General features: G+C 48.7%; 11 non-coding genes across 11 annotated transcripts; all 11 read right to left on the bottom strand.

Moving 5' to 3' along the window:
• Window positions 1-13,117: 13,117 nt before the first annotated feature.
• Window positions 13,118-13,199, bottom strand: trnas-aga (transfer RNA serine (anticodon AGA)). Its single transcript has one exon. It is a non-coding gene; the product is annotated as a tRNA-Ser (tRNA).
• Window positions 13,200-14,433: 1,234 nt separating this feature from the next.
• On the bottom strand, window positions 14,434-14,506 carry trnak-uuu (transfer RNA lysine (anticodon UUU)). The gene has a single exon. It is a non-coding gene; the product is annotated as a tRNA-Lys (tRNA).
• A 618-nt stretch (window positions 14,507-15,124) lies between these two features.
• trnas-aga (transfer RNA serine (anticodon AGA)) lies at window positions 15,125-15,206 on the bottom strand. The gene has a single exon. It is a non-coding gene; the product is annotated as a tRNA-Ser (tRNA).
• A 1,915-nt stretch (window positions 15,207-17,121) lies between these two features.
• trnas-uga (transfer RNA serine (anticodon UGA)) lies at window positions 17,122-17,203 on the bottom strand. The gene has a single exon. It is a non-coding gene; the product is annotated as a tRNA-Ser (tRNA).
• A 1,234-nt stretch (window positions 17,204-18,437) lies between these two features.
• trnak-uuu (transfer RNA lysine (anticodon UUU)) lies at window positions 18,438-18,510 on the bottom strand. The gene has a single exon. It is a non-coding gene; the product is annotated as a tRNA-Lys (tRNA).
• A 618-nt stretch (window positions 18,511-19,128) lies between these two features.
• On the bottom strand, window positions 19,129-19,210 carry trnas-aga (transfer RNA serine (anticodon AGA)). Its single transcript has one exon. It is a non-coding gene; the product is annotated as a tRNA-Ser (tRNA).
• A 1,915-nt stretch (window positions 19,211-21,125) lies between these two features.
• trnas-uga (transfer RNA serine (anticodon UGA)) lies at window positions 21,126-21,207 on the bottom strand. The gene has a single exon. It is a non-coding gene; the product is annotated as a tRNA-Ser (tRNA).
• A 1,830-nt stretch (window positions 21,208-23,037) lies between these two features.
• On the bottom strand, window positions 23,038-23,119 carry trnas-aga (transfer RNA serine (anticodon AGA)). Its single transcript has one exon. It is a non-coding gene; the product is annotated as a tRNA-Ser (tRNA).
• Window positions 23,120-24,187: 1,068 nt separating this feature from the next.
• Window positions 24,188-24,269, bottom strand: trnas-uga (transfer RNA serine (anticodon UGA)). Its single transcript has one exon. It is a non-coding gene; the product is annotated as a tRNA-Ser (tRNA).
• Window positions 24,270-24,629: 360 nt separating this feature from the next.
• On the bottom strand, window positions 24,630-24,711 carry trnas-uga (transfer RNA serine (anticodon UGA)). The gene has a single exon. It is a non-coding gene; the product is annotated as a tRNA-Ser (tRNA).
• A 1,412-nt stretch (window positions 24,712-26,123) lies between these two features.
• Window positions 26,124-26,205, bottom strand: trnas-uga (transfer RNA serine (anticodon UGA)). The gene has a single exon. It is a non-coding gene; the product is annotated as a tRNA-Ser (tRNA).
• Window positions 26,206-26,893: the final 688 nt, after the last annotated feature.

Below are 26,893 nucleotides of genomic sequence, written 5' to 3'. Positions count from 1 at the left end.
GTTCCAAGTTTTGGGCCCCAGGGATGTCTCAGAAAAAAATGTCCAACCGAGGCCCTTTTCTAATGCTAATGGTCAAATGGACAAATATTGGGTCCGTGGGACCCGGGGGTGGGGTCCGCAAATGTTCCGCATGTGATCTGTGGTCATTCCGTGAACATAATGGTCAAATGGACAAATAGTGGGTTCGTGGGACCCAGGGTGGGGGTCCGCAAGTGGTCCGCAGATGATCCGCAGTCATTGTGTGAACATAATAGTCAAATGGACAAATAGTGGGTTTGTGGGACCCAGGGTGGGGGTCCGCAAGTGGTCCGCAGATGATCCGCAGTCATTGTGTGAACATAATGGTCAAATGGACAAATAGTGGGTTCGTGGGACCCAGGGTGGGGGTCCGCAAGTGGTCCGCAGATGATCCACAGTCATTGTGTGAATATAATGGTCAAATGGACAAATAGTGGGTTCGTGGGACCCAGGGTGGGGGTCCGCAAGAGGTCCGCAGATGATCCGCAGTCATTGTGTGAATATAATGGTCAAATGGAGAAATACTGGGTTCGTGGGACCCAGGGTGGGGGTCCGCAAGGGGTCCGCAGATGATCCGCAGACATTGTGTGAATATAATGGTCAAATGGACAAATAATGGGTTCGTGGGACCCGGGTTGGGGGTCCGATGGGGGTCCGCACCGGTTCCGTGGTCATTCTGTAACTTTAAAGGTCAAATGGACAAATATTGGTTTCGTGGGCAAAAAAATCATCCACCCCCCATTCGGGTAAATGCCACTGTTTTAAACCTGAGGTGTACTGCTCCGTGCATCACCCTGTGGAGAAGTGCTGAATTGCATTTAGGGGCCTCAAATTTGGGTGGGCTTCCGCGAGGCCCCTCGGGGGTCCATATCCTCCGGCGCCGGTCAGGGGTCTCTCGTGGGCCAGCGCAGTCCGGCAGACATCGACACCTCATCCGGCAAAAATTCTTTGGGGTCAGCGCGCAGGTCCCCTTAACCCACGTACACGAGCCCTCAAACTTATACCTGAATGGACTCTCCAAAAAAAATAGACTTTATGGACACTCTTTCCTAAAGGGCTGACCATAAGAATCAGGTGTGCCGAACAAGCCAACCAATTAAGCAGACCACCTTCTCCTATGTTGTGTGTAACACTGCTGCCTGACATACTTGCAACCTAGCAAGCGGAGATTGAAAGCTAGCCCTGCAAGCAGGTAAAACAGCGATCCCACTGAGGAGAAATCAGACTGCCATGTCTCATCCTATGTATGGGCCTGGGGACCGACAACACTGCACAATTCGGAGATCTGTCTTATTCTACTCACTCTGTGAGCACGCTTTCCTAACGAGCTGACCATCAGAATCAGGTGTGCCGAACAAGGGAGGTGCACTGATGCCCTGGAGCAGGAAGGAACACCGCTCCAGTACAGATTCAGAAGAAGAGATGGACCGTAGTGATAGCAAGGTGACTCCGCCAAAAGCAGAGCCCTGCACAGGCCAAGCTTCAGAAACAAAATCACGCAGAAAGATGAGGTGGTAAAAAATTTTCAACCTTCCCGTATACTCAACGGCAAAGGGTTGCCGTGTCCCGGATTCGAACCGGGGTTGCTGCGGCCACAACGCAGAGTTCCAACCACTATACGATCACGGCGTGCCACTGGCTAACCCAAGACAACCCCTGGATTTGCTGAATCCTGAAATACCATGGCCTCATGCCCATGCTGTGCAGGAACAGCTGGAAGTTCGCGCACTTCAGGAAGAGCCTCCTTTGCCAAATATACTTGTTTGGGCAGTGCAGTACCCTGCAGAAGCATGTCTCTGTCTACACGTTTCTGTCTTTTTAGTAGCCTGCAAGAGAAACATTCTTCATCTTAAATTAGCAATTTAAGTGAATAAAAACCCATTGTCTTTACTTCCTGTAGCATCATTTTTAAAAGCATGTACAAGAAGGTTTTATAAGTACAATCTTGATATACTACTGTGATTGTGCAAAAGTATCGCATAAAACAAGACTCACCAGGAGGAGACAGTAGTGGTGTTTATCGGGACCAGAACTAGGTTAGTCTGTCCTAGAACCTCTCTGCTGTCCTCCGTCAGCTGTTTTAAGTGGCTGTATACCACCACAATAGATTGTGGAATTGGCAGAGTTTTTCCTTGTGTGTCCCTGGGCCTGTTCCGTGCTTGCTGAAACTCTTTCAAAAGCCTTAGGCAAACACATTCACAGACCCTGTGGACTTCAGGGTCCTGAGCTGCCTGCCCATGAGTCATGAACAATCTATGGAAAAGAAAGATGATATAATCTGAACTGTATACTGGGTTATAAACTAGTGACGATCCAAATAGTCAAATTACCTCTCTGCTGCCTGCTGTCCTGGAGCAGAGCCACTCTGCTTCCTGGATGCTCTCCAAGGTCCTGTCAAAGCCTTCTTCTTAACCCTCTGGCTATATTTTGATGGTACCTTGTCCATGGCATGCAGAGCCATGTACAGCTGGACTATGTTGGCCTCCTCTTGTGATGACAAGGCAGTGATCGTTCGGTTTAGGCCAACCAAGTAGGCTGCCAGGGCATCAACTGCCTCCCAGCCCAAGACACCTCTGGAATCACACTGTGTACTCTGGAAATTGAGAAAAATGCCAAACACAGTCCAATAAACATATACGGTGTTGTAATAATTATTTTGCATTGTACATGCATATATTTTAACTTTACACATTGGTGACAATAGGCGTTTTGCACTGTACCAGATACATTTTTTTTAAAAGTAAAAAATAGTACAGGATAGCAATATTACCTTTTGAAAAACTGGTTCTGGCTTATCTGAAGGACATCACTGGACCCTTACTGGACCCCCTGCAGTTTGCGTACCGAGCAAACAGGTCCGTGGATGATGCAATCAACATGGGATTGCACTTCATCCTGCAACATCTGGACAAAACAGGGACTTATGTGAGGATCCTGTTTGTGGACTTTAGTTCGGCTTTCAACACCATCATCCCAACAACCCTCCAGACCAAGCTGACCCAGCTCTCTGTTCCTAGCTCTATCTGTCAGTGGATCACCAGCTTTCTGACAGATAGGCAACAGTTAGTGAGACTGGGGAAATTCATGTCAAACAGCTGCTCCACCAACACTGGTGCCCCTCAGGGATGTGTTCTCTCCCCTCTGCTCTTCTCCCTGTACACCAACGACTGCACCTCTAAAGACCCCTCTGTCAAGCTCCTGAAGTTTGCAGACGACACTACAGTCATCGGCCTCATCCAGGACGGTGACGAGTCTGCTTACAGACAGGAGGTTGAGCAGCTGGCTGTCTGGTGCAGTCTTAACAACCTGGAGCTGAACACGCTCAAAACAGTGGAGATGACTGTGGACTTTAGGAGAAACCCCCCTGCACTTTCCCCACTTACCATCATGAACAGCACTGTGGCTGCAGTGGAGTCATTCAGATTCCTGGGAACCACCATCTCTCAGGACCTGAAGTGGGACAATCACATTGGCTCCATTGTGAAAAAAGCCCAACAAAGGTTGTACTTCCTTCGCCAGCTGAGGCAGTTTAACCTGCCACAGGAGCTGCTGAAACAGTTCTACTCAGCCGTCATTGAGTCAGTCCTGTGTACTTCAATTACTGTCTGGTTTGGTTCAGCTACAAAATCAGATATCAGAAGACTACTGAGAACTGTTCGGACTGCTGAAAGGATTATTGGTGCTCCCCTGCCCACCCTCCAAGAACTGTACACATCCAGAGTGAGGAAAAGGACTCAGAAAATCACTCTGGATCCCTCACATCCAAGTCACCCCATCTTTGAACTTTTGCCATCTGGCCGGCGCCTCAGAGCCGCAAATACAAGAACAGCAAGGCACAAGAATAGTTTCTTCCCCCAGGCAATCTACCTCATGAACAGTTAAATGTTTCCCACTTAAACTTATGCTTATGCAAAAATGTGCAATATCCTTATATTTATTTGTTACCCCTCCATCCTAGAACATTCCTGCATCTCACTCAATCCTATTCCATTATCATTTATAGCACAATTGTTTATACACTTATTTATTTGCCAATTTGTAATTCTCCTGTAATTTTTTTTTTTTTTTTTTTTTTCTGTGTGTTGTTGTCTCTGTTTACTGGAAGCTTATGTCACTAAAACAAATTCCTTGTATGCGCAAGCATACTTGGCAATAAAGCTCTTTCTGATTCTGATTGATGTGCTAGGACTTGCAGTGTCATCCTCCTCTTCCTCAGTGACCTCCTCATCTGGGAATTTGTTTCAGTGTCACCCACCTGACTTGTCACCTGGGCCTGCACGACAGCTACTGGAGAGTCATCAGCCCTAAGGTCAGCTGCATGGCACACAGTCGTGTAAATTTCACTATCCTCTTCGGGCTCCTCTGGGGGGACTTCAGGCATGTCATTGTGGTGTGCAATCAACTGGTTGCCTCTATTGGACTGGGCCAACAAGTACTCCACTGCAATGCGCTCCCCTGCAATAATTTGTACAACATTGTTAATGGGGAGAGGACACACACACTCACACACACACACACAAACAAACAATCACAGGAGAGAGAGAAATACTCCAATGCTCAGCATTTTCCTGTGAGATATCTTATCAGTGGGTTTTCCTGGAGGGGTAAATTCTGGCATCAAAGCCCGACCAAGGACCGGTTGGCTCATGCTGTTTAAATGAGACATTGTGCAGACATCAAATGTCCTTAGGGTTGAGGCCCCCACCACAGATACAGCTTCTTTTGCCCGGCTCATGTTCCACCTCGAGGCCCCCTCTAACATGTACACTTGTGTGTGCATGGCATTGCATCTCCATCCTAAGAATGAAAATGCACAGATTCAGTCAGCAATTATTTTAAACTGAGGACATAAAAATTTAATGACACAGTTATAGAACAGTAACACATAATAATGAGACTGACAGTAAATTCCATGGAAACAAGCCAAATCCAGGTAGCACCCAGGGTTCTGTTGTTGACACAATAGCGATCTTTTCAACGTAAAAATCTACAAAACATACTGCAATTTAATATTCAGAATTTACCAGGAATGAAGGCACACTGGTGGCGGTGAAAACTCTCCAGCGAGGATGACCCCCTGCCGCACCTAAGCACGTTTAGGACTTTGCCACCCTTCTGGAGTGTCCCCGTCTTTGTGTACAACTCTACATGTGGAGGGTCCTGGATGCACTCAAGGTGTTTTTGTTGCATCTCCCAGACATGGTGCATGCTATCAGGGTTAACCAGGCGAAACCCTGTAGTGTCAGTTAGCTCCCACACTGATTCCAGCAGCCCTGAAATCATGGCCCGGATCTCCTCAGCCCTGCGTGTCCGCCGCCTACAGTGCTTCGCGAGTTCACCTGGGCTGATGCTGGCCATGAGCTGAGCCTCAGTGGGAGCCTTTCCACCATGGCTGCACTTCCACTCCCCTCTCTTGGCAGCCTTAAGTTCTTTCACATCCTCCTGATCCCACTCAAAGATACAGGAGGAAAGTTTTGAACAAAAGGTACCATAGAGAGGGTGGTGCTCTGTAGTAAGGCCACAGTTGAATCTTCTCATAAAATGGAAGATATCTAGCCTTACAATAGACTTCCATGGCCGAAAAAGTTTTAACACTGAAGATGCACCTGTGGAGGAGAAAAAATAAAAAACATGCATTTGATTTAATTTCAAACATACTTTTCAGTCAATATAATTTATTACAATTTTTAATACACTGGCTGTAAAAATAATACTAATTAATTACCATCACCAATAGGGAAAGGTGAACTTTTTTACACCACTATTAACTTTTATAAAATATATTGCAGTGCACATTTGATAAAGTAGTAATTTGAAAATCTCACCTGACTGACTGCAGCAATAACGGTCAACATATAACTGATGACCTCAGGCTCTGGCTCGCCAGAATTCTGGTAGCGTTTGACGACGCCCTGGCACAGTTCCTCCAGTCCTGCGCCTTCAGCTGTTGTCAGAACACTGTTCAGAACCTGGCCGAGCTCATTGCCAATGTTGGTCATCCATGCAGCCGTGTCCCCAATGCCACCAGACAGCTTTTTGGTGATCTGAAAAACAAAAAGAAGGAAAAATAAAGACATTCTGAAAAGCTTAATTATACATTTTCTTTGATTTGTTATGGTACATTATAATATATATAACACAAATGTATATAACACAACATTTTTTATCATGTTGAAATTCTTTCTGGCTGAAAATTAACCTCATGCTGAAACCTTCATGTATTGTACCTTCTTTGTAGAATCCATCTTCAGGATTCGGCTATAGGTGGAGGTAATCACCCCCTTCATCTCGTCCAAATGGCTGAGGATATCGTTGGAGTGGACAGTCTCAAACCACTGGGCGAGTGGAAGTGGCCTAAAGGGTGCGGGTGCAGAAAAGGCAGGTGCCATTGCAGATTGGACCAGGGTAACCTTTCTCAAATGATGCTCACAATCAGAGAGGTACTGGATGGTGCGTCGTGCCCACTCCTCACTGTGGGCTTCCTCTACTGCTGACTGGAAGTAGGAGGAACTGTTACCACTGGTCCTTGGCCTGATGAAAGTCACACATTTCCTGTCCAGGGCTAGCTGAGTGGTCAGCACCGCTGGAAACATGGTCCTGTGTGCCACATCCAGTTGTGAAAGGATGTCCTGGCTCCATGGGCATACTGGCAACTTGCATGCACTGCAGCGTGGATAGTCCCCACCCACAAGGTAATAGCGGCTATCCATGACAATCACCTCCCTGACCTTCGGGTAAATTCCTGAATGGTGCATCTTCCGGCCACACTGTGGGCATTTAAGAGGAATGCCCCACATCCTCATTGGTGCCCACAAGAACATCCTCTGTCGGAAGTACCACCCGGGCTCAGGAGGACATGGCTTGGGCTGCATCGGTGGATAAAACCAGTTCACCTGGATCTTCTGCCTCAGCTGCCCTGTGGGCTCATAGAGGCACTTGGCAATCCACACCCAATCTGCTGGCTGGAGGACTCTCTTGAACTGACTGGGAAGAAAGCTCTCCCAGTCAGTAATAGTCTGAGGCAGAGATGGTGTAGGCTGCAGTGAGGGTACTGGATGTGAGGATGGAGTGGGCTGTGGAGATGGAGAGCACCGTGGAGGTGGTGGTGAGGGCTTTGGAGCTGGAGAGTGGTGTGGGAATGGAGTGGGCCCTGGGGATGGAGACACTGGTACTGGCTTTGGAGACGGCAATTGCTGTGGAGGTGGAGGCAGCCATGGAGATGGTGAGGGGCAAGGAGATGGTGTGGGATTTTTTGAAGGGCTGACACGTGGAGCCAATAGAGCCCCATAATGGCTCGACTCAATGTTTTGGAGGAGTCCGACGGCACCCTGGACCCTGACCCCACAGCTGTCACACCTCTCTTCAACGTGGTGGTCAGAGAGGTGCTCGGAGAACTTCTCTGCCTCCACAACCACACTACACAGAGAACATTTCACCCCATGTACTTCCTGTGATGTCCCGGTCTCCTCTGAGCTGCCGCCTGCCTTTACCTTAGGCCCTGACTCAATCAAGACCTTATCTGTTGACTTGGAGAAAATTAATATTAGGAACAAAAGAAGGTCTTACTATTCATGTTCAATAATTACACCAATTACTCTGCAGAACTGTACTGAGAATATATTCTGAGAATATATCAGGGGTTGGTGCATAAAATAGTGTATTACATGATACAGGGACTTATCATGCCTTTGATATATTATATCATATACCTACCTTATGGAACCCACAAGTGCACACTATGTGCCTGCCAAACAGGTCCACCTTATTCCCCCTTTGCAGGGGACAGCCATCAATCTGCTCCAGGACCTCCTTCCATTTTCTGCTTCCAGGCCTTTTTCCTGTACTGAACTGGAAGGTGCCCTGGGCATACCTGTGGCAGATGTCGTTCCAATAAGCAGAGGATTTGCCTGTTTTGGTCATATCTGAACAATAATGGGGAACAAATCAATGTGGTTAAATATGTATTAAAATAGCAACAGTAGAAAGGAGTTTGTTGGAGTTTTATATTTATATATACATACATACATACATACATATACACACACACATATACAGTATATATATATATATATATATACATATATATATATATATATATATATATATATATATATATAAAGACTCACATCAAGTATACAAAAGCAGACATGTTGAGTGGTGAAATATGTGGCAGGTTAATAGTTTTCTGCAGTAAATATGTTCCTACTTGCAAAAAATTGCAAATAGCTTTTGATGTATAATTATAAAAACTGTGTTTGTATATAAAGTAAGAAAGGGGAAAAAAATAGATATTTAATGAATACCTGGAATAGTAAAAGATTTAAATACATTCAGTAAAGAATCACTCAGTCAATACTGAAATAACATAGGGAATGGATACTTGGAATACTGAATGATGAAATGAAATTGCAAAGATATAGAAAATAAAAACTTGTTATGAATCGAAGGCTTAACAAGCATCAGTTAGCGACACGTTAAGTTAGCTTGCCTTGCTACGCGAGCGTAGAACGATCAGAATAATCTTTATTCCAAATCATGAATTAATGTTTGAACAAATAGGTTAACACTGATGTCACGGATTTGTATTGTGATAACGCTTACCTTGAATCTCCGCATAGCAGATGTCCAGTGAGTTACAAACAGCTGGAATATCACGAAACTCATTCAGCCAATCAGCGGCGAGATTGGCATGTCAACTTGCTGATTGGCTCTTTCCTCTCGGTAGGAATTGATTGGCTCCTTTGCCCCATCTGTTCGAAAGTTTCGGATTTGCGTTGGACTGAAGGACTGACCTTCGCCCAAACAGGGACTTGAATTAAGCAAACCACCTTCTGCCATGTTGTGTGGAACACTGCTGCCTGACCTACTTGCAACCTAGCAAGCGGAGATTGTAAGCTAGCCCTGGAAGCGGCTAAAACAGCAGTCCCACTGAGAAGAAATCAGGCTGCCTTGTCTCATCCTATGTAATGGGGTTTTTCAGTACTGGCCCTGGGGACCGACAGCAATGCACAAATGGGAGGTCTGTCTTATTCTACTCCGTGAGCACTCTTTCCTAAAGGGCTGACCATCAGAATCATGTGTGCCGAACAAGGGAGATGCACTGATCCCCGGGAGAAGGAAGGAACATCGCTCTAGTACAGAGTCAGCAGAAGAGATGGACCCGTAGTGATAGCAAGCTGAGGCCTCCAAAAAGTAGACTGACCTTCGCCCAAACAGGGACTTGAATTAAGCAGACCACCTTCTGCCCTGTTGTGTGTCACATTGCTGCCTGACCTACTTGCAACCTAGCAAGCCGAAAACAGGGCAAAAGGGACTGCTACAAGGGGGAAAGAAAGGGAAAAGAGAAGGAGAAAGGAGGGAAAGCAAGATAAAGAAAAAAAATATCCATCAAACTTCATGAACACTCACAAAGGATTTAAGTAAAGTGTTTGATTGGTTTTTGACTATATTTTTAATAAAAAAATTAATAATAATAATCTTACAAACACACCACACACTCTTGCCAGGACTTGCACCTGGAATCCTCCACCCAAAGTGTGGATGTGTTACTATTACACCACAAGAGTTGTGTCTTTCTTTTTTTTACAAACACTGCAAATTAAACACTGGAAACAGCAACTAAAAACAAAATGTTCACAGCACAACACACAGACAGCACAACATATGCAACTATATAAAAACCTAACTATATACATTACTATATACACCAATGAAAAAAAAATCAAAGAACTCCCTGTACATTCTCCCTCCACTGTGCAACAGAGAGGCCTGAGGCTGGACAATACCACCGGCCCTTCAGCTGAGTGTGGCCAGTTGCTAGTCGTTTCCGTGGTAGTTCACCTCTAGCCACTCGCTCCTCATCCTCTTGGGCAGCTTTCTGCCTTCTCCATGTGCGCTGCCTGGGCTGAGTAGAGGGACAAGTTTGTGATGGCAAGGTATTAGGCTGCTGGAATTGGGGAGGGGGCTGGAATTGGGTAGAAAGAGGCAGTGGTAGACCTGGTTGGTAGCTGGGAAAGGGTGGTAGGACCCAGGGGGGAATGCAAAGTGTGGTGCTGGTGGGTATATGGGAAATGCAGAGTAAGATCCAGGAGGAGGGGTGGGCATTGGGTACCTGTTGGAGATACGCTTACGAATGAAGGCCTCTCCCTCCTGATTTGCTGAATCCTGAAATACCATGGCCTCATGCCCATGCTGTGCAGGAACAGCTGGAAGTTCGCGCACTTCAGGAAGAGCCTCCTTTGCCAAATATACTTGTTTGGGCAGTGCAGTACCCTGCAGAAGCATGTCTCTGTCTACACGTTTCTGTCTTTTTAGTAGCCTGCAAGAGAAACATTCTTCATCTTAAATTAGCAATTTAAGTGAATAAAAGCCCATTGTCTTTACTTCCTGTAGCATCATTTTTAAAAGCATGTACAAGAAGGTTTTATAAGTACAATCTTGATATACTACTGTGATTGTGCAAAAGTATCGCATAAAACAAGACTCACCAGGAGGAGACAGTAGTGGTGTTTATCGGGACCAGAACTAGGTTAGTCTGTCCTAGAACCTCTCTGCTGTCCTCCGTCAGCTGTTTTAAGTGGCTGTATACCACCACAATAGATTGTGGAATTGGCAGAGTTTTTCCTTGTGTGTCCCTGGGCCTGTTCCGTGCTTGCTGAAACTCTTTCAAAAGCCTTAGGCAAACACATTCACAGACCCTGTGGACTTCAGGGTCCTGAGCTGCCTGCCCATGAGTCATGAACAATCTATGGAAAAGAAAGATGATATAATCTGAACTGTATACTGGGTTATAAACTAGTGACGATCCAAATAGTCAAATTACCTCTCTGCTGCCTGCTGTCCTGGAGCAGAGCCACTCTGCTTCCTGGATGCTCTCCAAGGTCCTGTCAAAGCCTTCTTCTTAACCCTCTGGCTATATTTTGATGGTACCTTGTCCATGGCATGCAGAGCCATGTACAGCTGGACTATGTTGGCCTCCTCTTGTGATGACAAGGCAGTGATCGTTCGGTTTAGGCCAACCAAGTAGGCTGCCAGGGCATCAACTGCCTCCCAGCCCAAGACACCTCTGGAATCACACTGTGTACTCTGGAAATTGAGAAAAATGCCAAACACAGTCCAATAAACATATACGGTGTTGTAATAATTATTTTGCATTGTACATGCATATATTTTAACTTTACACATTGGTGACAATAGGCGTTTTGCACTGTACCAGATACATTTTTTTTAAAAGTAAAAAATAGTACAGGATAGCAATATTACCTTTTGAAAAACTGGTTCTGGCTTATCTGAAGGACATCACTGGACCCTTACTGGACCCCCTGCAGTTTGCGTACCGAGCAAACAGGTCCGTGGATGATGCAATCAACATGGGATTGCACTTCATCCTGCAACATCTGGACAAAACAGGGACTTATGTGAGGATCCTGTTTGTGGACTTTAGTTCGGCTTTCAACACCATCATCCCAACAACCCTCCAGACCAAACTGACCCAGCTCTCTGTTCCTAGCTCTATCTGTCAGTGGATCACCAGCTTTCTGACAGATAGGCAACAGTTAGTGAGACTGGGGAAATTCATGTCAAACAGCTGCTCCACCAACACTGGTGCCCCTCAGGGATGTGTTCTCTCCCCTCTGCTCTTCTCCATGTACACCAACGACTGCACCTCTAAAGACCCCTCTGTCAAGCTCCTGAAGTTTGCAGACGACACTACAGTCATCGGCCTCATCCAGGACGGTGACGAGTCTGCTTACAGACAGGAGGTTGAGCAGCTGGCTGTCTGGTGCAGTCTTAACAACCTGGAGCTGAACACGCTCAAAACAGTGGAGATGACTGTGGACTTTAGGAGAAACCCCCCTGCACTTTCCCCACTTACCATCATGAACAGCACTGTGGCTGCAGTGGAGTCATTCAGATTCCTGGGAACCACCATCTCTCAGGACCTGAAGTGGGACAATCACATTGGCTCCATTGTGAAAAAAGCCCAACAAAGGTTGTACTTCCTTCGCCAGCTGAGGCAGTTTAACCTGCCACAGGAGCTGCTGAAACAGTTCTACTCAGCCGTCATTGAGTCAGTCCTGTGTACTTCAATTACTGTCTGGTTTGGTTCAGCTACAAAATCAGATATCAGAAGACTACTGAGAACTGTTCGGACTGCTGAAAGGATTATTGGTGCTCCCCTGCCCACCCTCCAAGAACTGTACACATCCAGAGTGAGGAAAAGGACTCAGAAAATCACTCTGGATCCCTCACATCCAAGTCACCCCATCTTTGAACTTTTGCCATCTGGCCGGCGCCTCAGAGCCGCAAATACAAGAACAGCAAGGCACAAGAATAGTTTCTTCCCCCAGGCAATCTACCTCATGAACAGTTAAATGTTTCCCACTTAAACTTATGCTTATGCAAAAATGTGCAATATCCTTATATTTATTTGTTACCCCTCCATCCTAGAACATTCCTGCATCTCACTCAATCCTATTCCATTATCATTTATAGCACAATTGTTTATACACTTATTTATTTGCCAATTTGTAATTCTCCTGTAAATTTTTTTTTTTTTTTCTGTGTGTTGTTGTCTCTGTTTACTGGAAGCTTATGTCACTAAAACAAATTCCTTGTATGCGCAAGCATACTTGGCAATAAAGCTCTTTCTGATTCTGATTGATGTGCTAGGACTTGCAGTGTCATCCTCCTCTTCCTCAGTGACCTCCTCATCTGGGAATTTGTTTCAGTGTCACCCACCTGACTTGTCACCTGGGCCTGCACGACAGCTGGTGGCGCCCTGCACAGGCCAAGCTTCAGAAACAAAATCACGCAGAAAGATGAGGTGGTAAAAAATTTTCAACTTTCCCATATACTCAACGGCAAAGGGTTGCCGTGACATGGATTCGAACCAGGGTTGCTGCGACCACAACGCAGAGTACTAACCACTATACGATCACGGCGTGCCACTGGCTCACCCAAGACAACCCCTGGAGCCTGGATACAAGAAGCAGCAGCGGCGTGTTTGTCCATCGAAGAGGGACTGGACATTTCGCAAATAAGTGTGAGGACTGTGAAAAAGGCATGGATGCTTTGCCTCATGGCCTTCAGCAAACAGCGTAGTCGGCAGGATTCGAACCTGCGCGGGGAGACCCCAATGGATTTCTAGTCCATCGCCTTAACCACTCGGCCACAACTACGGGAGTAGACCAATTTCTGCTCAGTTTGTGTCCAACACTGCTGCCTGACCTACTTGCAACCAACCCAGCTCAGTCAGCAAGCAGAGATTGCAAGCTAGCCCTGCAAGCGGGTAAAACAGCGGTCCAACAGAGGAGAAATCAGGCTGCCATGTCTCATCCTATGTAATGGGGTTTTTCAGTACTGGCCCTGGGGACCGACAGCACTGCACAATTGGGAAGTCTGTCTTATTCTACTCACTCTGTGAGCACTCTTTCCTAAAGGGCTGACCATCAGAATTTAGGTTTGCCGAACAAGGGAGATGCACTGATCCCCGGGAGCAGGAAAGAATATCGCTCTAGTACAGAGTCAGCAGAAGAGATGGACCGTAGTGATAGCAAGCTGAGGCCTACAAAAAGAAGACTGACCTTCGCCCAAACAGGGACTTGAATTAAGCAGACCACCTTCTGCCATGTTGAGTGTAACACTGCTGTCTGACCTACTTGCAACCTAGCAAGCCGATATTGTAAGGTAGCCCTGGAAGCGGCTAAAACAGCAGTCCCACTGAGGAGAAATCAGGCTGCCATGTCTCATCCTATGTAATGGGGTTTTTCAGTAATGGCCCTGCGGACCGACAGCACTGCACAAATGGGAGGTCTGTCTTATTCTACTCACTCCGTGAGCACTCTTTTCTAAAGGGCTGACCATCAGAATCATGTGTGCCGAACAAGGGAGATGCACTGATCCCCGGGAGAAGGAAGGAACACCGCTCTAATACAGAGTCAGCAGAAGAGATGGACCCGTAGTGATAGCAAGCTGAGGCCTCCAAAAAGTAGACTGACCTTCGCCCAAACAGGGACTTGAATTAAGCAGACCACCTTCTGCCCTGTTGTGTGTCACATTGCTGCCTGACCTACTTGCAACCTAGCAAGCAGAGATTGTAAGCTAGCACTGGAAGCAGCTAAAACAGCAGTCCCACTGAGGAGAAATCAGGCTGCCATGTCTCATCCTATTTAATGGGGTTTTTCAGTGCTGGGCTTGGGGACCGACAGCACTGCACAATTCGGAGGTCTGTCTTATTCTACTCACTCTGTGAGCGCGCTTTCCTAACGAGCTGACCATCAGAATCAGGTGTGCCAAACAAGGGAGGTGCACTGATACCCTGGAGCAGGAAGGAACACCGCTCCAGTACAGATTCAGAAGAAGAGATGGACCTTAGTGATAGCAAGGTGACTCCGCCAAAAGCAGACAGACCTTCACCCGAACAGGGACTTGAACCCTGGACCCTCAGATTAAAAGTCTGATGCTCTACCGACTGAGCTATCCGGGCTCTTGTGGATCACTGGCTTCTCACCTTTTATAAAGCAGCAGTTTTACAACAAGCTGCCCAGAAGAGACGCAGGTGTCACGAGGATGAAAGCTAGAAGCAGTTATGGCACAGAGAGCGAAGGACCATAGAAGGCACAATTACCGTCACAGAAAGCTAAAGCAATACTGCAAATCCCTCCCGTAGTTGGCAGAGTTCGAACCTGCGCAGGGAGACCCCAATGGATTTCAAGTCCATCGCCTTAACCTCTCGGCCACGACTATGCCTAATGTTAGAAAGCAAGCCCCCTTGTCTGGTGGCGCCCTGCACAGGCCAAGCTTCAGAAACAAAATCACGCAGAAAGATGAGGTGGTAAAAAAATGTCAACCTTCCCGTATACTCAACGGCAAAGGGTTGCCGTGACCCGGATTCGAACCGGGGTTGCTGCGGCCACAACGCAGAGTACTAACCACCATACGATCACGGCGTGCCACTGGCTCACCCAAGAGAACCCCTGGAGCCCGGATACAAGAAGCAGCAGCGGCGTGTTTGTCCATCGAAGAGGGACTGGACATTACGCAAATAAGTGTGAGGACTGTGAAAAATGCATGGATGCTTTGCCTCATGGCCTTCAGCAAACAGCGTAGTCGGCAGGATTCAAACCTGCGCGGGGAGACCCCAATGGATTTCTAGTCCATCGCCTTAACCATTCGGCCACGACTACGGGAGTAGACCAATTTCTGCTCAGTTTTTGTCCAACACTGCTGCCTGACCTACTTGCAACCAACCCAGCTCAGTCAGCAAGCGGAGATTGCAAGCTAGCCCTGCAAGCGGGTAAAACAGCTGTCCCACAGAGGAGAAATCAGGCTGCCATGTCTCATCCTATGTAATGGGGTTTTTCAGTACTGGCCCTGGGGACCGACAGCACTGCACAATTGGGAAGTCTGTCTTATTCTACTCACTCTGTGAGCACTCTTTCCTAAAGGGCTAACCATCAGAATCAGGTTTGCCGAACAAGGGAGATACACTGATCCTCGGAAGCAGGAAGGAACATCGCTCTAGTACAGAGTCAGCAGAAGAGATGGACCGTAGTGATAGCAAGCTGAGGCCTACAAAAAGAAGACTGACCTTCGCCCAAACAGGGACTTGAATTAAGCAGACCACCTTCTGCCATGTTGTGTGTAACACTGCTGCCTGACCTACTTGCAACCTAGCAAGCCGAGATTGTAAGCTAGCCCTGGAAGCGGCTAAAACAGCAGTCCCACTGAGGAGAAATCAGGCTGCCATGTCTCATCCTATGTAATGGGGTTTTTCAGTACTGGCCCTGGGGACTGACAGCACTGCACAAATGGGAGGTCTGTCTTCTTCTACTCACTCCGTGAGCACTCTTTCCTAAAGGGCTGACCATCAGAATCATGTGTGCTGAACAAGGGAGATGCACTGATCCCCGGGAGAAGGAAGGAACATCGCTCTAATACAGAGTCAGCAGAAGAGATGGACCCGTAGTGATAGCAAGCTGAACCCTCCAAAAAGTAGACTGACCTTCGCTCAAACAGGGACTTGAATTAAGCAGACCACCTTCTGCCCTGTTGTGTGTCACATTGCTGCCTGACCTACTTGAAACCTAGCAAGCCGAGATTGTAAGCTAGCCCTGGAAGCTGGTAAAACAGCAGTCCCACTGAGGAGAAATCAGGCTGCCATGTCTCATCCTATGTAATGGGTTTTTTCAGTGCTGGGCCTGGGGACCGACAGCACTGCACAATTCGGAGGTCTGTCTTATTCTACTCACTCTGTGAGCGCGCTTTCCTAACGAGCTGACCATCAGAATCAGGTGTGCCAAACAAGAGAGGTGCACTGATACCCTGGAGCAGAAAGGAACACCGCTCCAGTACAGATTCAGAAGAAGAGATGGACCGTAGTGATAGCAAGGTGACTCCGCCAAAAGCAGACAGACCTTCGCCCGAACAGGAACTTGAACCCTAGACCCTCAGGTTAAAAGTCTGATGCTCTACCAACTGAGCTATCCAGGCTCTTGTGGATCTCTGGCTTCTTACCTTTTATAAAGCAGCAGTTTTACAACAAGCTGCCCAGAAGAGACGCAGGTGTCACGAGGAGGAAAGCTAGAAGCAGTTATGGCACAGAGAGCGAAGGACCATAGAAGGCACGGAAAGCTAAAGCAATACTGCGAAGCCCTCCTGTAGTCGGCAGGGTTCGAGCCTGCGCGGGTAGACCCCAAAGGATTTCAAGTCCATCGCCTTAACCTCTCCGCCACGACTACACCTAATGTTAGAAAGCAAGCCCCCTTGTCTGGTGGTGCCCTGCACAGGCCAAGCTTCAGAAACAAAATCACGCAGAAAGATGAGGTGGTAAAAATTTTTCAACCTTCCCGTATACTCAACGGCAAAGGGTTGCCGTGAACCGGATTCGAACCGGAGTTGCTGCGGCCACAACGCAGAGTACTAACCACTATACGATCACGGCGTGCCACTGGCTCACCCAAGACAACCCCTGGAACCCGAATACAAGAAGCAGCAGCGGCGTGTTTGTCCATCGAAGAGGGACCGGACATTTCGCAAATACGTGCGAGGACCGTGAAAAAAAATGCATGGACGCTTTACCTCATGGCCTTCAGCAAACAGCGTAGTCGGCAGGATTCGAACCTGTGCGGGAAGACCCCAATGGATTTCAAGTCCATCGCCTTAACCGCTCGGCCACAACTACGGGAGTAGACCAATTTCTGCTCAGTTTGTGTCCAACACTGCTGCCTGACCTTCTTGCAACCAACCCAGCTCAGTCAGCAAGCAGAGATTGCAAGCTAGCCCTGCAAGCGGGTAAAACAGCGGTCCAACAGAGGAGAAATCAGGCTGCCATGTCTCATCCTATGTAATGGGGTTTTTCAGTACTGGCCCTGGGGACCGACAGCACTGCACAATTGGGAAGTCTGTCTTATTCTACTCACTCTGTGAGCACTCTTTCCTAAAGGGCTGACCATCAGAATTTAGGTTTGCCGAACAAGGGAGATGCACTGATCCCCGGGAGCAGGAAAGAATATCGCTCTAGTACAGAGTCAGCAGAAGAGATGGACCGTAGTGATAGCAAGCTGAGGCCTACAAAAAGAAGACTGACCTTCGCCCAAACAGGGACTTGAATTAAGCAGACCACCTTCTGCCATGTTGAGTGTAACACTGCTGTCTGACCTACTTGCAACCTAGCAAGCCGATATTGTAAGGTAGCCCTGGAAGCGGCTAAAACAGCAGTCCCACTGAGGAGAAATCAGGCTGCCATGTCTCATCCTATGTAATGGGGTTTTTCAGTAATGGCCCTGCGGACCGACAGCACTGCACAAATGGGAGGTCTGTCTTATTCTACTCACTCCGTGAGCACTCTTTTCTAAAGGGCTGACCATCAGAATCATGTGTGCCGAACAAGGGAGATGCACTGATCCCCGGGAGAAGGAAGGAACACCGCTCTAATACAGAGTCAGCAGAAGAGATGGACCCGTAGTGATAGCAAGCTGAGGCCTCCAAAAAGTAGACTGACCTTCGCCCAAACAGGGACTTGAATTAAGCAGACCACCTTCTGCCCTGTTGTGTGTCACATTGCTGCCTGACCTACTTGCAACCTAGCAAGCAGAGATTGTAAGCTAGCACTGGAAGCAGCTAAAACAGCAGTCCCACTGAGGAGAAATCAGGCTGCCATGTCTCATCCTATTTAATGGGGTTTTTCAGTGCTGGGCTTGGGGACCGACAGCACTGCACAATTCGGAGGTCTGTCTTATTCTACTCACTCTGTGAGCGCGCTTTCCTAACGAGCTGACCATCAGAATCAGGTGTGCCAAACAAGGGAGGTGCACTGATACCCTGGAGCAGGAAGGAACACCGCTCCAGTACAGATTCAGAAGAAGAGATGGACCTTAGTGATAGCAAGGTGACTCCGCCAAAAGCAGACAGACCTTCACCCGAACAGGGACTTGAACCCTGGACCCTCAGATTAAAAGTCTGATGCTCTACCGACTGAGCTATCCGGGCTCTTGTGGATCACTGGCTTCTCACCTTTTATAAAGCAGCAGTTTTACAACAAGCTGCCCAGAAGAGACGCAGGTGTCACGAGGATGAAAGCTAGAAGCAGTTATGGCACAGAGAGCGAAGGACCATAGAAGGCACAATTACCGTCACAGAAAGCTAAAGCAATACTGCAAATCCCTCCCGTAGTTGGCAGAGTTCGAACCTGCGCAGGGAGACCCCAATGGATTTCAAGTCCATCGCCTTAACCTCTCGGCCACGACTATGCCTAATGTTAGAAAGCAAGCCCCCTTGTCTGGTGGCGCCCTGCACAGGCCAAGCTTCAGAAACAAAATCACGCAGAAAGATGAGGTGGTAAAAAAATGTCAACCTTCCCGTATACTCAACGGCAAAGGGTTGCCGTGACCCGGATTCGAACCGGGGTTGCTGCGGCCACAACGCAGAGTACTAACCACCATACGATCACGGCGTGCCACTGGCTCACCCAAGAGAACCCCTGGAGCCCGGATACAAGAAGCAGCAGCGGCGTGTTTGTCCATCGAAGAGGGACTGGACATTACGCAAATAAGTGTGAGGACTGTGAAAAATGCATGGATGCTTTGCCTCATGGCCTTCAGCAAACAGCGTAGTCGGCAGGATTCAAACCTGCGCGGGGAGACCCCAATGGATTTCTAGTCCATCGCCTTAACCATTCGGCCACGACTACGGGAGTAGACCAATTTCTGCTCAGTTTTTGTCCAACACTGCTGCCTGACCTACTTGCAACCAACCCAGCTCAGTCAGCAAGCGGAGATTGCAAGCTAGCCCTGCAAGCGGGTAAAACAGCTGTCCCACAGAGGAGAAATCAGGCTGCCATGTCTCATCCTATGTAATGGGGTTTTTCAGTACTGGCCCTGGGGACCGACAGCACTGCACAATTGGGAAGTCTGTCTTATTCTACTCACTCTGTGAGCACTCTTTCCTAAAGGGCTAACCATCAGAATCAGGTTTGCCGAACAAGGGAGATACACTGATCCTCGGAAGCAGGAAGGAACATCGCTCTAGTACAGAGTCAGCAGAAGAGATGGACCGTAGTGATAGCAAGCTGAGGCCTACAAAAAGAAGACTGACCTTCGCCCAAACAGGGACTTGAATTAAGCAGACCACCTTCTGCCATGTTGTGTGTAACACTGCTGCCTGACCTACTTGCAACCTAGCAAGCCGAGATTGTAAGCTAGCCCTGGAAGCGGCTAAAACAGCAGTCCCACTGAGGAGAAATCAGGCTGCCATGTCTCATCCTATGTAATGGGGTTTTTCAGTACTGGCCCTGGGGACTGACAGCACTGCACAAATGGGAGGTCTGTCTTCTTCTACTCACTCCGTGAGCACTCTTTCCTAAAGGGCTGACCATCAGAATCATGTGTGCTGAACAAGGGAGATGCACTGATCCCCGGGAGAAGGAAGGAACATCGCTCTAATACAGAGTCAGCAGAAGAGATGGACCCGTAGTGATAGCAAGCTGAACCCTCCAAAAAGTAGACTGACCTTCGCTCAAACAGGGACTTGAATTAAGCAGACCACCTTCTGCCCTGTTGTGTGTCACATTGCTGCCTGACCTACTTGAAACCTAGCAAGCCGAGATTGTAAGCTAGCCCTGGAAGCTGGTAAAACAGCAGTCCCACTGAGGAGAAATCAGGCTGCCATGTCTCATCCTATGTAATGGGTTTTTTCAGTGCTGGGCCTGGGGACCGACAGCACTGCACAATTCGGAGGTCTGTCTTATTCTACTCACTCTGTGAGCGCGCTTTCCTAACGAGCTGACCATCAGAATCAGGTGTGCCAAACAAGAGAGGTGCACTGATACCCTGGAGCAGAAAGGAACACCGCTCCAGTACAGATTCAGAAGAAGAGATGGACCGTAGTGATAGCAAGGTGACTCCGCCAAAAGCAGACAGACCTTCGCCCGAACAGGAACTTGAACCCTAGACCCTCAGGTTAAAAGTCTGATGCTCTACCAACTGAGCTATCCAGGCTCTTGTGGATCTCTGGCTTCTTACCTTTTATAAAGCAGCAGTTTTACAACAAGCTGCCCAGAAGAGACGCAGGTGTCACGAGGAGGAAAGCTAGAAGCAGTTATGGCACAGAGAGCGAAGGACCATAGAAGGCACGGAAAGCTAAAGCAATACTGCGAAGCCCTCCTGTAGTCGGCAGGGTTCGAGCCTGCGCGGGTAGACCCCAAAGGATTTCAAGTCCATCGCCTTAACCTCTCCGCCACGACTACACCTAATGTTAGAAAGCAAGCCCCCTTGTCTGGTGGTGCCCTGCACAGGCCAAGCTTCAGAAACAAAATCACGCAGAAAGATGAGGTGGTAAAAATTTTTCAACCTTCCCGTATACTCAACGGCAAAGGGTTGCCGTGAACCGGATTCGAACCGGAGTTGCTGCGGCCACAACGCAGAGTACTAACCACTATACGATCACGGCGTGCCACTGGCTCACCCAAGACAACCCCTGGAACCCGAATACAAGAAGCAGCAGCGGCGTGTTTGTCCATCGAAGAGGGACCGGACATTTCGCAAATACGTGCGAGGACCGTGAAAAAAAATGCATGGACGCTTTACCTCATGGCCTTCAGCAAACAGCGTAGTCGGCAGGATTCGAACCTGTGCGGGAAGACCCCAATGGATTTCAAGTCCATCGCCTTAACCGCTCGGCCACAACTACGGGAGTAGACCAATTTCTGCTCAGTTTGTGTCCAACACTGCTGCCTGACCTTCTTGCAACCAATCCAGCTCAGTAAGCAAGTGTAGATTGTAAGCTAGCCCTGCAAGCGGGTAAAACAGCGGTCCCACTTAGGAGAAATCAGGCTGCCATGTCTCATCCTATGTAATGGGGTTTTTCAGTACTGGCCCTGGGGACCGACAGCACTGCACAATTGGGAAGTCTGTCTTATTCTACTCACTCTGTGAGCACTCTTTCCTAAAGGGCTGACCATCAGAATCAGGTGTGCCGAACAAGGGAGTTGCACTGATCCCCGGGAGCAGGAAGGAACATCGCTCTAGTACAGAGTCAGCAGAAGAGATGGACCGTAGTGATAGCAAGCTGAGGCCTACGAAAAGAAGACTGACCTTCGCCCAAACAGAAACTTGAATGAAGCAGACCACCTTCTGCCATGTTGTGTGTAACACTGCTGCCTGACCTACTTGCAACCTAGCAAGCGGAGATTGTAAGCTAGCCCTGGAAGTGGCTAAAACAGCAGTCCCACTGAGGAGAAATCAGGCTGCCATGTCTCATCCTATGTAATGGGGTTTTCAGTACTGGCCCTGGGGACCGACAGCACTGCACAATTGGGAAGTCTGTCTTATTCTACTCGCTCTGTGAGTGCGCTTTCCTAACGAGCTGACCATCAGAATCAGGTGTGCCGAACAAGGCAGGTGCACTGATACCCTGGAGCAGGAAGGAACACCGCTCTAGTACAGAGTCAGCAGAAGAGATGGACCATAGTGATAGCACGCTGAGGCCTACAAAAAGAAGACTGACCTTCGCCCAAACAGGGACTTGAATTAAGCAGACCACCTTCTGCCATGTTGTGTGTAACACTGCAGCCTGACCTACTTGCAACCTAGCAAGCGGAGATTGTAAGCTAGCACTGGAAGCAGGTAAAACAGCAGTCCCACTGAGGAGAAATCAGGCTCCCATGTCTCATCCTATGTAATGGGGTTTTTCAGTGCTGGGCCTGGGGACCGACAGCACTGCACAATTCGGAGGTCCGTCTTATTCTACTCACTCTGTGAGCGCGCTTTCCTAACGAGCTGACCATCAGAATCAGATGTGCCGAACAAGGGAGGTGCACTGATACCCTGGAGCAGGAAAGAACACCGCTCCAGTACAGATTCAGAAGAAGAGATGGACCGTAGTGATAGCAAGCTGAGCCCTCCAAAATGTAGACTGACCTTCGCCCAAACAGGGACTTGAATTAAGCAGACCACCTTCTGCCCTGTTGTGTGTCACATTGCTGACTGACCTACTTGCAACCTAGCAAGCCGAGATTGTAAGCTAGCCCTGGAAGCGGGTAAAACAGCAGTCCCACTGAGGAGAAATCAGGCTGCCATGTCTCATCCTATGTAATGGGGTTTTTCAGTGCTGGGCCTGGGGACCGACAGCACTGCACAATTCAGAGGTCTGTCTTATTCTACATCTAATGTTAGAAAGCAAGCCCACTTGTGTGGTGGCACCCTGCACAGGCCAAGCTTCAGAAACAAAATCACGCAGAAAGATGAGGTGGTAAAATTTTTTTAAACTTCCCGTAAACTCAACGGCAAAGGGTTGCCGTGACCTGGATTCGAAGCGGGGTTGCTACGGCCACAACGCAGAGTACTAACCACTATACGATCACGGCGTGCCACTGGCTCACCCAAGACAACCCCTGGAGCCCGGATACAAGAAGCAGCAGCGGCGTATATGTCCATTGAAGAGGGACCGGACATTTCGCAAATAAGTGCGAGGACCGTGAAAAATGCATGGACGCTTTGCCTCATGGCCTTCAGCAAACAGCATAGTCGGCAGGATTCGAACCTGCGCGGGGAGACCCCAATGGATTTCTAGTCCATCGCCTTAACCACTCGACCACGACTACAGGAGCAGAATGTCGGCTCAGTTTGTGTCCAACACTGCTGCCTGACCTACTTGCAACCAACCCAGCTCAGTTAGCAAGCGGAGATTGCAAGCTAGCCCTGCAAGCGGGTAAAACAGCGGTCCCACTGAGGAGAAATCAGGCTGTCATGTCTCATCCTATGTAATGGGGTTTTTCAGTACTGGCCCTGGGGACCGACAGCACTGCACAAATGGGAGGTCTGTCTTATTCTACTCACTCCGTGAGCACTCTTTCCTAAAGGGCTGACCATCAGAATCATGTGTGCCGAACAAGGGAGATGCACTGATCCCCGGGAGAAGGAAGGAACATCGCTCTAATACAGAGTCAGCAGAAGAGATGGACCCGTAGTGATAGCAAGCTGAGGCCTCCAAAAAGTAGACTGACCTTCGCCCAAACAGGGACTTGAATTAAGCAGACCACCTTCTGCCCTGTTGTGTGTCACATTGCTGCCTGACCTACTTGCAACCTAGCAAGCCGAGATTGTAAGCTAGCACTGGAAGCGGGTAAAACAGCAGTCCCACTGAGGAGAAATCAGGCTGCCATGTCTCATCCTATTTAATGGGGTTTTTCAGTGCTGGGCCTGGGGACCGACAGCACTGCACAATTCGGAGGTCTGTCTTATTCTACTCACTCTGTGAGTGCGCTTTCCTAACGAGCTGACCATCAGAATCAGGTGTGCCAAACAAGGGAGGTGCACTGATACCCTGGAGCAGGAAGGAACACCGCTCCAGTACAGATTCAGAAGAAGAGATGGACCGTAGTGATAGCAAGGTGACTCCGCCAAAAGCAGACAGACCTTCGCCCAAACAGGGACTTGAACCCTAGACCCTCAGGTTAAAAGTCTGATGCTCTACCAACTGAGCTATCCAGGATCTTGTGGATCACTGGCTTCTCACCTTTTATAAAGCAGCAGTTTTACAACAAGCTGCCCAGAAGAGACGCAGGTGTCACGAGGAGGAAAGCTAGAAGCAGTTATGGCACAGAGAGCGAAGGACCATAGAAGGCACAATTATGGTCACGGAAAGCTAAAGCAATACTGCGAAGCCCTCCCGTAGTCGGCAGGGTTCGAACCTGCGCGGGTAAACCCCAATGGATTTCAAGTCCATCGCCTTAACCTCTCGGCCACGACTACGCCTAATGTTAGAAAGCAAGCCCCCTTGTCTGGTGGTGCCCTGCACAGGCCAAGCTTCAGAAACAAAATCACGCAGAAAGATGAGGTGGTAAAAATTTTTCAACCTTCCTGTATACTCAACGGCAAAGGGTTGCCGTGAACCGGATTCGAACCGGGGTTGCTGCGGCCACAACGCAGAGTACTAAACACAATACGATCACGGCGTGCCACTGGCTTACCCAAGACAACCCCTGGAACCCGAATACAAGAAGCAGCAGCGGCGTGTTTGTCCATCGAAGAGGGACCGGACATTTCGCAAATACGTGCGAGGACCGTGAAAAAAATGCATGGACGCTTTGCCTCATGGCCTTCAGCAAACAGCGTAGTCGGCAGGATTCGAACCTGTGCGGGAAGACCCCAATGGATTTCAAGTCCATCGCCTTAACCGCTCGGCCACAACTACGGGAGTAGACCAATTTCTGCTCAGTTTGTGTCCAACACTGCTGCCTGACCTTCTTGCAACCAATCCAGCTCAGTAAGCAAGTGTAGATTGCAAGCTAGCCCTGCAAGCGGGTAAAACAGCAGTCCCACTGAGGAGAAATCAGGCTGCCATGTCTCATCCTATGTAATGGGGTTTTCAGTACTGGCCCTGGGGACCGACAGCACTGCACAATTGGGAAGTCTGTCTTATTCTACTCACTCTGTGAGCGCGCTTTCCTAACGAGCTGACCATCAGAATCAGGTGTGCCGAACAAGGCAGGTGCACTGATACCCTGGAGCAGGAAGGAACACCGCTCTAGTACAGAGTCAGCAGAAGAGATGGACCGTAGTGATAGCAAGCTGAGGCCTACAAAAAGAAGACTGACCTTCGCCCAAACAGGGACTTGAATTAAGCAGACCACCTTCTGCCATGTTGTGTGTAACACTGCAGCCTGACCTACTTGCAACCTAGCAAGCGGAGATTGTAAGCTAGCCCAGGAAGCAGGTAAAACAGCAGTCCCACTGAGGAGAAATCAGGCTGCCATGTCTCATCCTATGTAATGGGGTTTTTCAGTGCTGGGCCTGGGGACCGACAGCACTGCACAATTCGGAGGTCTGTCTTATTCTACTCACTCTGTGAGCGCGCTTTCCTAACGAGCTGACCATCAGAATCAGATGTGCCGAACAAGGGAGGTGCACTGATACCCTGGAGCAGGAAAGAACACCGCTCCAGTACAGATTCAGAAGAAGAGATGGACCGTAGTGATAGCAAGCTGAGCCCTCCAAAAAGTAGACTGACCTTCGCCCAAACAGGGACTTGAATTAAGCAGACCACCTTCTGCCCTGTTGTGTGTCACATTGCTGACTGACCTACTTGCAACCTAGCAAGCCGAGATTGTAAGCTAGCCCTGGAAGCGGGTAAAACAGCAGTCCCACTGAGGAGAAATCAGGCTGCCATGTCTCATCCTATGTAATGGGGTTTTTCAGTGCTGGGCCTGGGGACCGACAGCACTGCACAATTCGGAGGTCTGTCTTATTCTACACCTAATGTTAGAAAGCAAGCCCACTTGTGTGGTGGCACCCTGCACAGGCCAAGCTTCAGAAACAAAATCACGCAGAAAGATGAGGTGGTAAAATTTTTTCAACCTTCCCGTATACTCAACGGCAAAGGGTAGCCGTGAACCGGATTCGAACCGGGGTTGCTGTGGCCACAACGCAGAGTACTAACCACTATACGATCACGGCGTGGCACTGGCTCACCCAAGACAACCCCTGGAACCCGAATACAAGAAGCAGCAGCGGCGTGTTTGTCCATCGAAGAGGGACCGGACATTTCGCAAATACGTGCGAGGACCGTGAAAAAAATGCATGGACGCTTTGCCTCATGGCCTTCAGCGTAGTCGGCAGGATTCGAACCTGTGCGGGAAGACCCCAATGGATTTCAAGTCCATCGCCTTAACCGCTCGGCCACAACTACAGGAGTAGACCAATTTCTGCTCAGTTTGTGTCCAACACTGCTGCCTGACCTTCTTGCAACCAATCCAGCTCAGTAAGCAAGTGTAGATTGCAAGCTAGCCCTGCAAGCGGGTAAAACAGCGGTACCACTTAGGAGAAATCAGGCTGCCATGTCTCATCCTATGTAATGGGGTTTTTCAGTACTGGCCCTGGGGACCGACAGCACTGCACAATTGGGAAGTCTGTCTTAATCTACTCACTCTGTGAGCACTCTTTCCTAAAGGGCTGACCATCAGAATCATGTGTGCCGAACAAGGAAGATGCACTGACCCCCTGGAGAAGGAAGGAACATCGCTCTAAGAGAAATCAGGCTGCCATGTCTCATCCTATGTAATGACGTTTTTCAGTGCTGGGCCTGGGGACCGACAGCACTGCACAATTCGAAGGTCTGTCTTATTCTACTCACTCTGTGAGCGCGCTTTCCTAACGAGCTGACCATCAGAATCAGGTGTGCCAAACAAGGGAGGTGCACTGATACCCTGGAGCAGGAAGGAACACCGCTCCAGTACAGATTCAGAAGAAGAGATGGACCGTAGTGATAGCAAGGTGACTCCGCCAAAAGCAGACAGACCTTCGCCCGAACAGGGACTTGAACCCTGGACCCTCAGATTAAAAGTCTGATGCTCTACCGACTAAGCTATCAGACTTTT

Source organism: Carassius carassius, chromosome 18 (assembly GCF_963082965.1).
Source record: "Carassius carassius chromosome 18, fCarCar2.1, whole genome shotgun sequence".
Lineage (NCBI taxonomy): Eukaryota > Metazoa > Chordata > Actinopteri > Cypriniformes > Cyprinidae > Carassius > Carassius carassius.
Note: the sequence above shows the minus strand (reverse complement) of the source record. Positions and strands in the feature narration are given on the sequence as shown.